The sequence below is a fragment of the Struthio camelus genome, chromosome 17 (assembly GCF_040807025.1).
Source record: "Struthio camelus isolate bStrCam1 chromosome 17, bStrCam1.hap1, whole genome shotgun sequence".
NCBI classification, from domain to species: Eukaryota; Metazoa; Chordata; class Aves; order Struthioniformes; family Struthionidae; genus Struthio; species Struthio camelus.
Genome location: NC_090958.1, coordinates 16,143,891 through 16,158,551, shown reverse-complemented (window position 1 = coordinate 16,158,551; position 14,661 = coordinate 16,143,891). Strand labels below are relative to the sequence as shown.

At 53.4% G+C, this 14,661-nt stretch overlaps 1 protein-coding gene across 32 annotated transcripts in view; it reads right to left on the bottom strand.

Moving 5' to 3' along the window:
• NCOR2 (nuclear receptor corepressor 2) overlaps positions 1-13,236 on the bottom strand; it is a 291,098-nt gene extending 277,862 nt beyond the window's left edge. For 18 of the 32 annotated variants that reach the window (XM_068911817.1, XM_068911842.1, XM_068911841.1 and 15 more), the window contains exon 1: positions 12,947-13,086. The gene's annotated coding sequence lies outside the window, so the exon portion shown is untranslated. Of the gene's footprint in view, positions 1-5,687; positions 5,854-12,946 lie in introns of those variants that run through there. The other 14 variants (XM_068911819.1, XM_068911824.1, XM_068911830.1 and 11 more) reach the window with 5 other exon arrangements.
• Between the last annotated feature and the right edge of the window lie 1,425 nt (positions 13,237-14,661).

The window sequence follows — 14,661 nt, the reverse complement described above, 5'->3', positions numbered from 1 at the left end:
ATGCTCTGTTTTCTTTTAAAAATGCAAAACCTGTCTGTCAACGTATCGGCAGAAAGCTGCCTCCTCAAACACCACATCAAATACAGCAGTCTTGCTCATCTGTTCCCATGCTTGGGAAAAAGACTAGGGCAAGTTACTACATTTCCCCAAATAAACAAATATTTCAAGTGCCATTAGCTACACTTTGCCCATTTACGATCAATGTTATTTCTCTCCATTTCTACTCTGTAATACATGTATATCATCCATGTACCAGAGCACAAGTGTTTCCACATCTCCTAGAAGAGATGAGCAACAGATTTAAAAAGAAGTGGGAGAGAAACAGCAATTTGCAACTCACAGCTCCCGCAGAAGAACAGTTTTAAACTCTCTCATTTTCTCCCCCCATTTTCTGTTCATAAAGTGCCTAACTGGGCCATTACTGCTGCTTGCAGAAGCTACCATAACACAAAAACAATTGCATTTGACCGACTTTCTCGTTCATCAGCTCATTCCTGCGTACACAGGGCTAAAGGCACAGACACAAACTACTTGGGTCTCTCAGAGAGCACAAGCAAGATTAAAGGAACAAGCTTAAGCTACTAGCAGTTAACATGAAGCAGTAACAGGCACAAAGAGGGTGATATGAAGAGCCCAAGTCTGCCAGGGAGAAGCGCTCCTAGCAATGTTTCTGAACCAGGCAGTAGATTTCCAGCCCCAGGCAAGTCCCTGGAAAAGGAGCAAATGTCATAGACCTTCCTAGCACCAGGAGAGGACATCGCTTCTAACAGCACTGCCTGAGCGGGACTGAAATCGCTGCTACTGTGGGAACACAGTGAAGATCCCACACGAGTTGCCACACTAGAAGTTTGAAAGAGGAGAAATTCAGGTTTGTGGTTTTACTCCTTCAGAAGACAGAGGTCTGAAGTTCAAGGAACTTGTCCAAGTTACAGCCACTATCCCCTGATGTGGGACTTTCTGCCCCTTGGTTCCCCCTACTCATTTCTGTACCGGTACTACCTTCGGTGGGCTGCCAACCCTATTGACCACGTGGTGAAGCCATTCACTCAACCAGCCGATGAAAAGGCAGGTCTGTGGCAGGAGGCACTGTGGCAGAACCACGGTGAGGAGCAGCAGGGTTGAGAACTCCCTTAGTCAGCACTACAACCAAAGCCCCCTCCATAACCCAGAAACAGAGCCTAAAAAGTCAACTCAACGCTGTCAAAAAGGCAAAAGAAGCCACCCTTGTTTGACAGACAGCCTCAAATCCATTAATAGATACAATTCAGCTCCACCTTTCTTAGGGGGCTAATGTTATGCCACTGATTTCTTTCCTCCCCCCCCATCCCCCATAGATGCCTTAATTGGTTGCTTAATACAGATTTCACTCTTATGCTTATCACGACGCTCCGAGCTGCCTGTGTGACGAAAGCAGAGAATACAGAGAAGACCCGTTTGTCTCCATAACTAATTGTTCTGACGTCTCAACATACACACCAAATTGACTTGGCACGACTGCAAGGTGAAGCTGCTGTATTTAGACATTTCTTTTGCTGGCTGAGAGGCAAAACTGCAGCCTTTGTGTAACAGGCCTGAATCTGGTCTTCTAGGGCAAGACAGCACAAGCATCTTTATTGAGCTTATGCAAAACTCTGAGCAAAGGAAGGATCAGGCCCCAGATCAGCAACGTTCCTGGGCACATCCTTTGCACTAGAATTTTTAGCCTTAGTTACCTGATAAAGAGCAAATTAGCAAAATACTCAAGAAGTTCATAAAGGCAAGTGTGAACACTCATTTATGCCTGGCTACAGCCTTTTTTACCCTAGGGATCAGCCTCTGTTTAAAAAAAAAAAAAAGTGTTTGTAGACTCCCTGATCAAAACGAAGGGGAGTGTCTGCATTAGCCAAACATGCCTAACGCCTCAAGAGGTAATCTGTTCACTCAAGGCTAGAGTCACGCACCGACATGCTCTTCCTGGAACAACCCCGTGCCTGCGGCCAGGGGTATGACTGCACCCATCTTCCAAGGCTCAAGGTGCTTCCACATACAAAAAGCGACCAGAAAAAGACAAACACAATAAATACTATATTATGCAGGACAGCGATACACTGCGTGGGGAGTAAAACCTCCTCCAGAGAAGAAATCCACAGATATTTAAAGGAATGAATTGTAAAAACGCAAAAAAGTCAGAGATGGAACTTAAAAATCGTTACCCCATTGAAACTGGTAACAAAACTCACACCGTCACTGGTGGGGGAATACTTCAGGGGCAACCAGGGAGCTTGCATGCTTGTGTCTGCCTCTGCAGCGGGATTTCACCAGCTCTGGCCAAACCAAACTCCCCATTTCTCAGCTTTCACCTGCTGCTGGTAGATTTTAGCGACAGTCACGGAAGCAGTTTAGATCTCATAAACACCAGTCTCAGCGGAGGAAAACTTAAACCTTAGCTTTCCACAGCGCGAGAGTCAATAAAAACATAAGCCTTAAGGTACGCGCTTGCCTCTCTCTCTGGGTTTTCTCCAGCATCGTGGAACGAAGGTAAAATCCTGCAGCGTTTCTCAGTCCCTCACCACACAGCCCTCAGGAACACTGCTGGCAACTGGCTGGTTTTAGACCAAAACCACAAAAGCTCTTTATGCGCATCTCTAAATACAGCATCTTAAGCCACGTAGATGCAAAAAGGGGAAAACAAAATTCAAAAAAAACACACACAAGAATTTCAGCAACTTCCTTGTCAAGAAAGCAAAGCAAAGTCAAAACTAAAACCTACAAATGAAAAAAATAAATAGGAAGAAGAAAAAGGGCTGGCTGGCACCTCCTATAAACACCATCAGCAGGATCATTTGCTCCAAAAATAAATACAGTGTGTCTCTACGCATCTACCTGATGGCAGGCCGACTGCTCCACGGTCCCAACACCAGAGTTGCATACAACCCTCCATTGCCTCGCAGCACAAAATAAAACAGCCACTTGTATTCGCTCAGAGCGAGCGACCAACACGGACTGCAGTGATGGATGTTGTCCCCGGGGGGCTTTGCAGCTCCTTATATCCCCTCCAGCACTAACCAGGGATCTGCGAAGCTTTTCGCCCTCTGCGAGTCGCGCTCCCCAGCTCTGGCCGCAAGCCCGCAGCCAGGCGAGCTGTGCCCAGGCGCCCGCGTCACGTCGGGACCTCATGTCGTGACAGTGCCCAGGATCCCAACCAACGAGGCAGAGAGAATGAAGAAAGGTAGCGCTACCGTCCCCAGGACCTGCACACAGCAGCAGCAACCAACCTCCCAAGCTCTCACGGTTGTCTCATCAGCGCTTTCCAAAATGTTAAGTGACATTTATTAAAGACCAGAAGGCTTAAATAAGAATACTGAAGACTTTTTCCACTGCAAATTGAAGGAGTTTTCCCAAAACACAGGATACACAGATTCCTCCAGCACAGGCTTTGCTGCAGTTTGATTTCTCTGATGATTTTTGAGTCACCTCTGGTCTAACGTTTGGGAATTATGCTTCACACACACAACAGCAACAAGGCTTCAGGAAACATGAATTTCCCTGGCCTGCCTGTTTGTGTCTGTGGACAGCACTTCACATGTCACCAAATCAAAACAAGCTGGCCAGCTTCTGCATGAGGGGGAAACGAGAGGGCAGACGGGTGACCTAGAAACAAAGCCGAGACTTTGGCACGAGCTTGAAACTCTGCGGCAAAGGTAAAAACAAAAAAATAAAATACAAACCCACACGTACCATAACTGCTTTCAAGATGGAGCTTGAAAAGTTTATGAATGGAATTACGTGACATGGTACCTGGGGGGGGGGAAAGAAAACACACACACAGGCTGCACTCGACTGAGAAATCTTTCCAACCAAAAAAAAAGCCATTCCCTTAACCAAAGAGGAGACATTCTTATGCTAGAGAAGAGGAGACACTGTTATTTAGGGTTCCGATATAGGAAAACTATCCCCAAGCAAACGACTAAAGAAACTTCCCAAGAGCACAGATCCGATACCAGACAGCACCCAGCATTCACATACCAGATGATACCATAAAATGCGCGGCAGTAACAGCAAGGGCTTGACGAGCCAGTAGATGCTTTAGGGCTTTTAGCAGAAGATCAGCAACGCTGCAGTCTCACAGCAGTGCTCCAATATAAACTCACTCTGCCAGTTAGTTTTAATTGGTTCAAGGAGCGTGTTAACAAGTTAGCTTTGCTCCAGCAAGTTTTAGGCTTGATCAGGTAACGTCCGTATCAGCGACAAACCGAGGCAGGCTCTGCAGCGCACTCTCTGGCAAAGTTTGACAAGAAAGGCAGTCACATGCCAACAGTCGGTCTGGACTGCGCTCGTACTGGATAACCCATAACCAGCATAAATCATTGTGGACTCCCAGTCTCAGCAAAACCAGCTCCTTGCAACATCAGGCCAGGGAGATCACACAAGCTCGGCAGTAAACACTTACCCCGGAGCTGCAAAGCGCTTCTGCTGCCTGAGCCAGACGCTGCCGCCGATAACCCCCGTACTAAGCGGGGCTGCTGCAGGCCAGGGAGGGGGGCTGCAAAGTAAGCGTGCTGGAAGCTTACAGAGGCCAAAGACTGAGCTATTTAAGAAGGGAGCGAGTACGACAGAGCTGAGACCTGGTCCTATAAAAACGTAGCCGTTGGAGTCATTTTATAGGGTTTTAAAGTATTTTCAGAAGAAAGCCAACTTTCCACTGTTTGCCACAGCTTGTTGGAAGCCTACACATCCAGCGGCATAGAGGAAAGACTCTCCAGCCAGCGCTGCACAGCTAGAGACGCATGCAAATTTTTGGAAAGCTTGGCTTTGAGTGCCATCCTACATGCCTGTTCAGTCTCACAGCATCCCACTGAAATCCAAGGGTTTAGTTCTCCACCTTAGTGTGCTGCGAGGACCAGGTCCCAGCTCCTTACAAGATCACCTAAGCCTTCCTAGTTTTCAATTAGGAAATTCCTAACACGCTGACATGCTCCCCAAGGAGGATGAAACCTGCCCCTCTGGGAGAAAGGGCCTTCTCAGGGACGACGGGATGACCTGCACCAGGGACCTTCCCAAACCTTCTCATCTGCCACCCACAGGCAGACACATTTCTTTAATATTGCTACATCTTTATATGAAAGAAGGCACAAAGACGACCACAAGACAAACCACTCTTCTGCCTGAACACACACATGACAAACTTTAGCCATGCTGCTTAGGATGCTAGTGAAAAGCATTCAGATTATAGCACAGTGCACCAGCCCAGAGCTTGCAGAAAACGGGGTTTAGGAGACGTAAAGGTCCCAAAATTACACAGCAGATAGACGAGCCTCTGGAGTACTTCATCAGCTTACAGCCAGCTCACCGTACAGACAGGGTGAAGCAGGCACAGACCAGTCACTCAGATGATAAGAGTTAAACTCACACATATTTGGACTGAAACTGCATTTCTGGGCACCACCACTCTGTCCAGTGTTACGCCAGAGAAACAATGCTAAATAAAGATTACGCTGAGTGGTATTATGTAAATAATTCTCTTCCACAATGAAAGGATAAACCTAGAGGCTGCTTGGTTAGTTATTAACTCAGGAGCCAGCACCACAGAGAGGAAATCCTGCCGGCTCTCCCTCCCTCGCCCTATGCACTTGGAGCGCTGCAGATGGGCCTGCAGCTATCGGAGACAATACCCGTAACGCCCTGCCTCCCCACGCACCGGCACTCACCCTTGCAGGGCTTCCCGGAGGGAGAAACCGTTTTGGCCCCACAACATCTCCTCCTAGGGCAACCTCACTGCTGCAGCTGTGGCTGGAGTCAGCCCCTTTCCTCCTCCTCCTGCCACCAGCTCCGGATACAGAGGACTCCCTGCCCTGTGACGGGAACACACTCCTCACCACATCCCGCCCCTCGAGGGGAAGGGAAGGTCCTGGCTTCACAGACCGAGCCGGTCCCTGCTGAACTCGCCGGCCAAGCCGCACCGCCCAGGGATGCGGCCATCACTGCCCTGTCTCGCAGAAAGGCAAGGACGGGCGTCCAGCTCGCAGCTGGACTCCCGGGTCTCAGCCAGCTGCAGTCCCTCCAGCAGGGCCACCTATCCAGCACGTGAGGGTCACGACCACTGCTCCATAACTGTAGCCAGCGTTACTTCTGCTTCAGCCACACATAAGGAGCCCTTTGGGCATCAATCGACAGCTCTGCTTCCCTGACCTACTCCCGCCTTGCCTAGGCTGAGCCAGCTTCCAGCTCTGCCCCCACAACCAGCCACACTCTTCTGCTGTCTCATACCTCCAGGGAGCTGTCTGACCCACAACAGCACTGCTCTCATCTCCAGGGCTCAGTCTCTCTCCCGCTGCTCCAGACACCTCTAAACCTGCCTATTTTCCCTTTAAGGAAAAGCCCTCACCCAGCACCTCAGCTCCTGTTATTGCCAAAACTGTTCCCCTCACTAACATCCCCTTCAGCAGCACAACCACAAAACAGTAATTCACTGCTGGCAGCGTAAACGTCCCTCGCCAACAACCTGTCAGAGGCCACATACACCTTGATTTTTCCCCACGCTTTCCAGCCCCTACCATGCTGTCCTCAGCCCTCCTGGAGTTTGCCTTCTTCCGCACAGTTTCTCCTGCCTAAAATAACCTCCACCTTTCTGTCGCTACCTCCCTCCCAACCTTCCTCCAGCCTTGGCTCATGACTGAATGCTTTATGTTTGTCATACAGTTTTAAATCTGTCAGCAATTCATGCATCTGCTGCCTCCTAGGTTTTTAATGCTGTGAACTGTTCTGGGATACAGCCGTGCATAAAACTCTCTATGGAAAATGAAGCTGTATCTTATTTAAAAATGGAAGCAGCTTTGAGATCATTTCTTTCCAAGGTGCTGGGCTGCTTCAAAGACTGGCTGCTTCCCTACAGCTAGCAGAAAAGCAGTGATGCTATCCCTTCTAAAATAAACATTATGGGAGCGGTGATAAGGGGAAATATTTCAGCTGACTAAGAGTAATGTGGGTTCAAATCCAAGCGTAAGCTGATATTGCTTGTAATTTGTTCCCAAGCCAAAAAGCAGACTGGGAGTGAAAAAATGGAAGGCATTAAACAACAAGCAGTGTACTCAGCCACTCTGGAAAACTTCAGCATTTCCACTTATGTTATTATTTTTTTAAATAACCTTCAGTTTCACGGATCATAAAGTTAATTTGGAGTTAACTTCCCTTCTCTGTAACTAGACAAAACTGCTATCCTTTACATTCGTTAATGTTTGTTCAGTGCTCTGGCGCTATAAAGCGCTTGAGAGCACTAACCATTATCAGCATTCTCTGTGCCACCCAGCAGGCACATAACCACGGTGATTACTTTCCTTCATTTCCCCTCTCCTCGTCCCCTCGCGCCCCAGCTCCCAAGTCCTAGCACTTTAGCAGCAATCACGGCCAGTGCTTGCCCTTCCAGCTCCGTCTTTACTGCTCTTCCTCCAGCACCAGCATCAGTCATCCCTCGCCTGCAGGCAGGGCTCCTTTCTGGACATCTCCAGGCCTCCGGGCTTGCTCCCACTGCAGCACAGCTGGAAGAACCGACCCTGGGTAGATTCAAACTGGTGGCCAAACGTCAGCTGATTCCAACCAAGCCTGCACCATCAGAAGCAGGACTGCAGCAATCAGCATCTCCTGACGTGGTTGTGGAGGGGCAAATAGGACGTCTCCCTCCAAGCTTCTCAATTCTTAGACGGCAGAGGTGGCGGCACTGCATCTGCACTGACTGCTCACCAGAAATACCCCCTTCCCAGGCACTCTTGCTATCTTCAGTATGAGATAGCCCACGCCCCAGAGTTTTTAAGCTCACATAGGCAAGTTGTATAGTAGGAAGGGAGAGCTAGAGGCCCTGAGAAGGGAAGTGACAAGTGGGGGGGACAGCAGGACTAGAGATGCAGCCCAGATTTCTCAATTCTCAGTGCAGCCCTGCCACTGCCTCATGTGTGGGTCAGGGTTCACTTCCCACCACTGCCAAATCACTCATTTCCTCTGACTCTGTCCTGCCCTCCTCCCCCCTCCTACCAGATCTCTTCCTCACTTGGACCAGGCTCTTACAGCAAGCTCTTGGCATTTCTGTGCCCTTCTTTCTGGAGCTCTAGCTCCCCTTTTCAATCTTCCTTTTTTTAGGAGGCATTTCGGCTGCAGGCATGTTCGTTAACTGATATGCATTTTCATTTCCTACTACCACCCAAAAATCCAAGCCTCAAGCATTACAGGGTAAGTCAGAGACCTTGACGCCAATGTGCCAGCACAAGCCCATCCACAAATGGTAATTCTCCACCACTGTATTTGATACTTCGATACATAACAAAGGCCCTCCAAAGCCATGCAGGAGCCTGTGTCGCAGCATCCTAGATGAGAATCCACGACCTCGTGACACCCAAATCCTTAAGTGGCTGCAAAAGCCTCAGACGCTAATCACCAAGGCGACTGGGTGCTGCTGTGCATCATTTCTAGTTCCATTAGAGCCGACCCCGCTCTCCACTGAAATCTCTCTGTTAAGACTGAAGTGAGTTACAATCCACACAAACGCAGCTATGCAAAGATAACAGTCCCTGCAAGCACACGCTGCCCTGGGTTTCCATCCTCCGGTAGTCCTGCATACAGCCCACCGCCCGCGTTCGCAGGGATCATTGCTCACAGGCGCAAGCCCAGCAGGCAGTCGGTACGTTACCGTTGAGAGCAGCAAGGCCTTGCACCGAGCGCACAGAGCACCCATGGGGAAAGAGAGCGTCTTCACCAGCTCTTCAGCAGACTCACTCTGACACATTGAACTTGACGTAACCTCTCTGGCCTTAATTTTCAGATGTGTTTACTGACTTGGTCAGAATGAGACATCAGGTGAGGTAGGGGGAGTACTGCACCCAAGCACAGGCCCTCTCAAACCCAGACCCCTTCACAATTGCTCAAATCAGCCGCTCAAAATCTACTTCTGAAAATTTACCTTTTCTCCTACCCTTAACTCATCTAAGAGCTAGGGAGACCACAATTATCTTCATTCCCAAAGAGCTGTGAAGATGACTAAATATCTCAGATAGGTAAGTTAGGGTTGACTTTGCACAGGCTTCTCTCACAACGAGCTAACTGCAAACAGATCTGCATTTCAGTCGAGGGAGGTTTCCTGGTCACTAACAACCACAACCAGCAGCAAGAGGAACACCAGAAGGCATCAAGGAGGCATATGTTTTACAAGATGTCACATGAAGACATCTTTGAGGACCCAGTTCCAGCCAGTACAGCCCAGAGAGCTGCTCTGCAGATGAGACGAGTAGCTCTACCAGCGTGCAGCAGTCAGCACAACTGCATGCATGCCTCCCTCACCAACCACAAGGAAACTGCCTTCAACAGACTGGATCTTCAAATTACAAGCCACAAACAAGACCTGAACGAAAAACCTCTTTGGATTTAGCACAGGATGGCTCCAGGGACTGGTACAACCTCCATTCTAGGCAACTTGGTTCAAATCCAACCACAGCCATTAGCAAATGAAAGGTATTGCCAAGTAGCAGCTGCTTGGTGGCTTGTGTGAAATAAGTTTATGGTTTCAGTCCAGATCCCATCAGGAAAAAAATGCCAGTCACCTCCCTGGCACTCAAAGGTGTGAAGCGAGAGGCATCCTCCCACTTCTGCAGCACCCACGCAGCCCGGTGCAGGAGGCGGTCCTGCATGGGCCTCCTAAGGAGCTCCACAGAGAAGCAGGCCCCGAACTCCAGAGGGGTTTCAGAACCAGGTAGGCTTTACAGCTTGGCAGAAACACACCCTGAAATAGCAGAAACCACCACCCACATAAAGCCAGAAGAACAAAGTATCAGTGTTTGCCTACCCCAGACATGTGCCAGCCCCATCTCCACTCACACCAAAAATAGCTTCTACTTTTTCCCTTTTGGCAATAACAAACTAGGGTTTGAGTGCATTTGCTTTCAATAAGCTAAACGCATCTTGCAAGAGTCTCTCTCATACTGAAACTTACTCAATTGAAAGTTATAAAATACTGTTGCATGCAGAACTTCCCTCCCATACAGCATCTTGGGACTCAGTCTCAAAACTCTCTGCAAACATTGTTTACCACAATCCCTGTGGAAGGCATGGCTTCAGTGCCCCGTGGAGCCGAGCAGCCACACAGGAGGCTGAGCTAAGTCCCAAAACTACAAACGGGTTAGCAATAAAATTCAGAGAATTAAGCATGACTTCACTAAAGCTAGGAGTTTTGCCACCAATTTCTTAGAAATAAAAACACTAATCCAGTGGTCTCAACTCACATTCCTTCCCTTTATGAATTAGTCTTTTATCAAACCCTTATCTCTAAAACCCACAGCAAACTGAAACATGCGAATGACTTATCCTAGCTGATACAAACCCTACGCTAAACGCAAAACTCACCCCACGCAGCCAAGGATACACGCGGAACAACATTGCATCCACCAGAGTCAGATTAAAACTACAGGATTCAGCAAAACCTCGGACTTTTCAGGCATTTGGAGGATACCGAGGGAGAGGTTACAGAAAGAGTTCAAATCATAAATGCACATGAAGCAGAAGGGCGGTGTTAGGAAGAAAAAAAAAAAAAATCATTGCACAGATCACCTCCAGCAGCACTGTCCTCCGGGGCAAATTCTTGAGCTGACCCAGAGCAGAGAGGTCAGGGAGCAGCCCCAGCCTCCAGCGCCGCCAGCAGCACGGCGCGCATGCAGGGACGTCCGCCCAGTTCAAAGCGGCGCAGAGAAGGACGGGTCAACGCAGCCCCTGGCCCCAGGCAGCGCAGGCCCCAGGAGGGCCAGGGCCGAGCCCAGTTTTGCTGCTTCAGTGGCTCTGGCAGGAGCCCACAGGGCAGGCAGCTGCCCGCAGCCGCTGCAGCCTGCGCTTTGTGCATCGTCAGGGCACGGGTGCAGGAGAAAGGGCAACGGGAGAAGAAGGAACAGGAAATTAGTACGAATCAACAGAAAAAGCAATCACTCCAGAGACTGCAGCTGGGGAGAGAAGCATGCACTTGTTGCCTGCAGACACCAGCAGACTAGCCCTGTTTACCCACCATAAATATTTACAAATCGACCACTAAACGCCGCATCTCCAGATAAGTAAGCTCAGTAGTTCTTATCTCCCCCTGTACAGGAGCCGCCGGCTGCAGCTAGGACCTCAGCCCTCTCCCTTACATACCTATTGCACATTTTCAGGGCATCAGGGCAAGACTTTGCTAGGGCTAGATTTCCCGTTTGGTGATGAACGGCATCTTTGATACAGATTCATTTCTCTGGGCTCTCACATAAGCATGAAATCACCGGCTTCAAACATGCATGTCGGGCATAAGCAGCAAAATAAAGCAGAATCGAACAGGGGGAAAAAACAAAAATGCAACGCATTGAGCGGTGCCACCAGCCCTTGCAAAGAGATGCACCCTCCATCCCCCCAACTCCGCAGACAGAGGGGGCCCTGCCGGTCTGCAAACCGCACGGACCCCCTTAAGAGCCCTCAAAAGCCACTGCTCCCCCCCACGCTCCCAACTGCTGCTCCCCGCCAGGCAGATCACTCACAGCCATTTGGGGGAAGGAATTACAGGGAGTACTTTCCCTTCAGGGGAGGGGAAAAAAAAGAAAAATACAGCAAAAAAAAAAAAAAAGAAAAGTTTCCTCCGTGCTCAGCAGCTCCCGGCACACATTTTCATGTTTACGTAACAGCGGCTGGCTCGCAGGCATACCTGCCCGGCAAGGGGCAGCCGCAGCCCCCCGCCCGGGCCGCCTGCAAGCGCGGCGAGCAGCGCCCTGCGCCGCATCCTCACCCCGGGGGCAGCGCCCCCCCCGACCCCCAGCACAGACCCAGACACGACGCATAGGTGGAGGGCCCAGGGCGCCGCCGCTCCGCGCACGCACCTCCGCGACGCGGCGCGGACAAGTTGCACTGCGGGGGCCGAGCCGCCCCCCGCCCTCGCCCCACTGCGGGGGCTATGGGGGGCGGGGGGGGTTATGGGGGGCAAGGAGCGCCGGCGGGTGGGTATATGGGGCACAGAGCGCGGGGAGGGGGGCCGGCGGCGCTATGGGGGGCATGGAAGCTATAGGGAGCTGGGGGGGAGGCATGCAGCGGGGGGGGGGGGGAGCCAGGGGCGCTATGAGGCTCAGGGGGGCATGGAGCGGGGGGGGGGCGCTATAGGGAGCGGGGGGAGAGGCATGGAGCGGGGGGGGGGGGGAGCCGGGGCACTATAGGGAGCAGGGGGGGGGCCGGGGACATGGAGCAAGGGATCTGGGGGCGCTATAGGGAGCGGGGGGGGGCGGGGGCGCTATAGGGCGCCGGGGGGCATGGAGCGGGGGGGGGCGGGGGCGCTATGAGGCTCAGGGGGGCATGGAGCGGGGGGGAGCGCTATAGGGAGCGGGGGGAGAGGCATGGAGCGGGGGGGGGGGGGGAGCCGGGGCACTATAGGGAGCAAGGGGGGGGCCGGGGACATGGAGCAAGGGATCTGGGGGCGCTATAGGGAGCGGGGGCGCTATGGGGTGCAGGGGGGCATGGAGCGGGGGGGGCCGGGGGCGCTATGGGGTGCAGGGGGGCATGGAGTGGGGGGGGGGGCCGGGGGCGCTATGGGGTGCAGGGGGGCATGGAGCGGGGGGGGGGCCGGGGGCGCTATGGGGTGCAGGGGGGCATGGAGGGGGGGGCGGGAGCGCTATGGGGTGCAGAGCAGGGGAGCTGTGGGGGGGGCCGGGGGCGCTATGGGGTGCAGGGGGGCATGGAGGGAGGAGTATGGAGCGGGGGGGGGGCCGGGGGCGCTATGGGGTGCAGGGGGGCATGGAGGGAGGAGTATGGAGCGGGGGGGGGCCGGGGGCGCTATGGGGTGCAGGGGGGCATGGAGGGGGGGGCGGGAGCGCTATGGGGTGCAGAGCAGGGGAGCTGGGGGCGCTCCGAGACGCAGAGCAGGGGTGGCCGGTGCCCGCCCCCCCCGGGTCCTGCCCCCCCCCGCCCCGGCGCAGCCCCCCTTCCTTACCTAACGGCGGCGCCGGCCGCCTTCCCCCATCGCCGCCGCTTCCCAGCTCCGCTCCCGTCCTCTCGCGGCGCGGCCGGGCCCGGGGGCCGCTCCGGGGAAGGGGGGGGGGGGGGCTCGGCGGGCAGCGCGCCCCCTCCCTCGCCGCCGTGTTTATAAATCCAGAGCCGCGGGGCAACCGCCCCCGGAAACGGCCGCACCGCACCGCGCCGCCGTGCGCCGGGCCGGGCCGGGCCGCCCCTGCGCCGCAGCCCCGGCCAGCAGCGCCCTGCCCTGCCCTGCCCTGCCCTGCCTCGGCGCGGCGCGGCGGGCGGCGGCGGTCCCTCAGGCCGCCCCACAGCCGCCCCGGCCGGCCGGGCGGGGCGGGGCGCGGCGCCGCGCGCCAGCGGGGCGGGGCCGAGCCGGGCGGGGCGGGGCGGGGCCGCCCGCCGCCTTAAAGGGGCCGCGCCCGCACCCCCGTGCGCAGCGCCGAGCACCCGGCGTCCGGCCGCCGGCTCCGGGCCGGGCGTCCGCGGTGGTCTCGGGGCCCAGCGCTCGGCAGGGCTGGTGCTGCTACCTGTGCTGGTGCCATCTATACTGGTGTCACCGCCTATACTGGTGTCACCGTTAGTGCCACCATCTATACTGGTGTCACCGCCTATACTGGTGTCACCGTTAGTGCCACCATCTATACTGGTGTCACCACCTATACTGGCGGCACTGTTAGTGCCACCATCTATACTGGTGCTGCTGCCTGTACTGGCGTCACTGCCATCTATACTGGTGCCACTGTCTATACTAGTGGCACCAGCTAGTGCCACCATCTATACTGCTGCTGCTGCCTATACTGGTGTCAGTGTTTGTGCCACCACCTGTACTGGTGCCACTGCCTGTACTGGGATCACCATTAGTGCCACCATCTATACTGGTGCCACTGCCTGTACTGGAGTCACCAGCTAGTGCCACCATCTATACTGGTGCCACTGCCTGTACTGGGATCACCATTAGTGCCACCATCTATACTGGTGCCACTGCCTGTACTGGAGTCACCAGCTAGTGCCACCATCTATACTGGTGCCACTGACTGTACTGGAGTCACCAGCTAGTGCCACCATCTATACTGGTGCCACTGACTGTACTGGAGTCACCAGCTGGTGCCACCATCTATACTGGTGCCACTGACTGTACTGGAGTCACCAGCTGGTGCCACCATCTATACTGGTGCCACTGACTGTACTGGAGTCACCAGCTAGTGCCACCATCTATACTGGTGCCACTGACTGTACTGGAGTCACCAGCTAGTGCCACCAACAATACTGGTGCCACTGCTTGTACTGGTGGCACCGTTAGTGCCACCATCTGTACTGGTGCTGCTGCCTATACTGGTGTCAGTGTTAATGCCACCATCTGTACTGGTGCCACTGCCTGTACTGGAGTCACTAGCTAGTGCCACCATCTATACCGGTGTCACCAGCTCTACTGGTGTTGCTGGCTGTGTTGGTGCCATCAGCTACATTACTGCCACCATCTATTTTGGTGTCACCAGCCGCACTAGTGCCACCAGTTTTATTGCCATTAGCAGCTGTACTGGTGCCATCAGCTACATTCATGTCACTGGCCCTCCTGGTATCACCAGCCACACTGGTGCCACCGGCTATATTCATGTCACTGGTTACGTTGGTGTTACCAGCTAGTGACACCTATGTTGGTGTCACTGGCTCTACTGGTGCTATCAACCA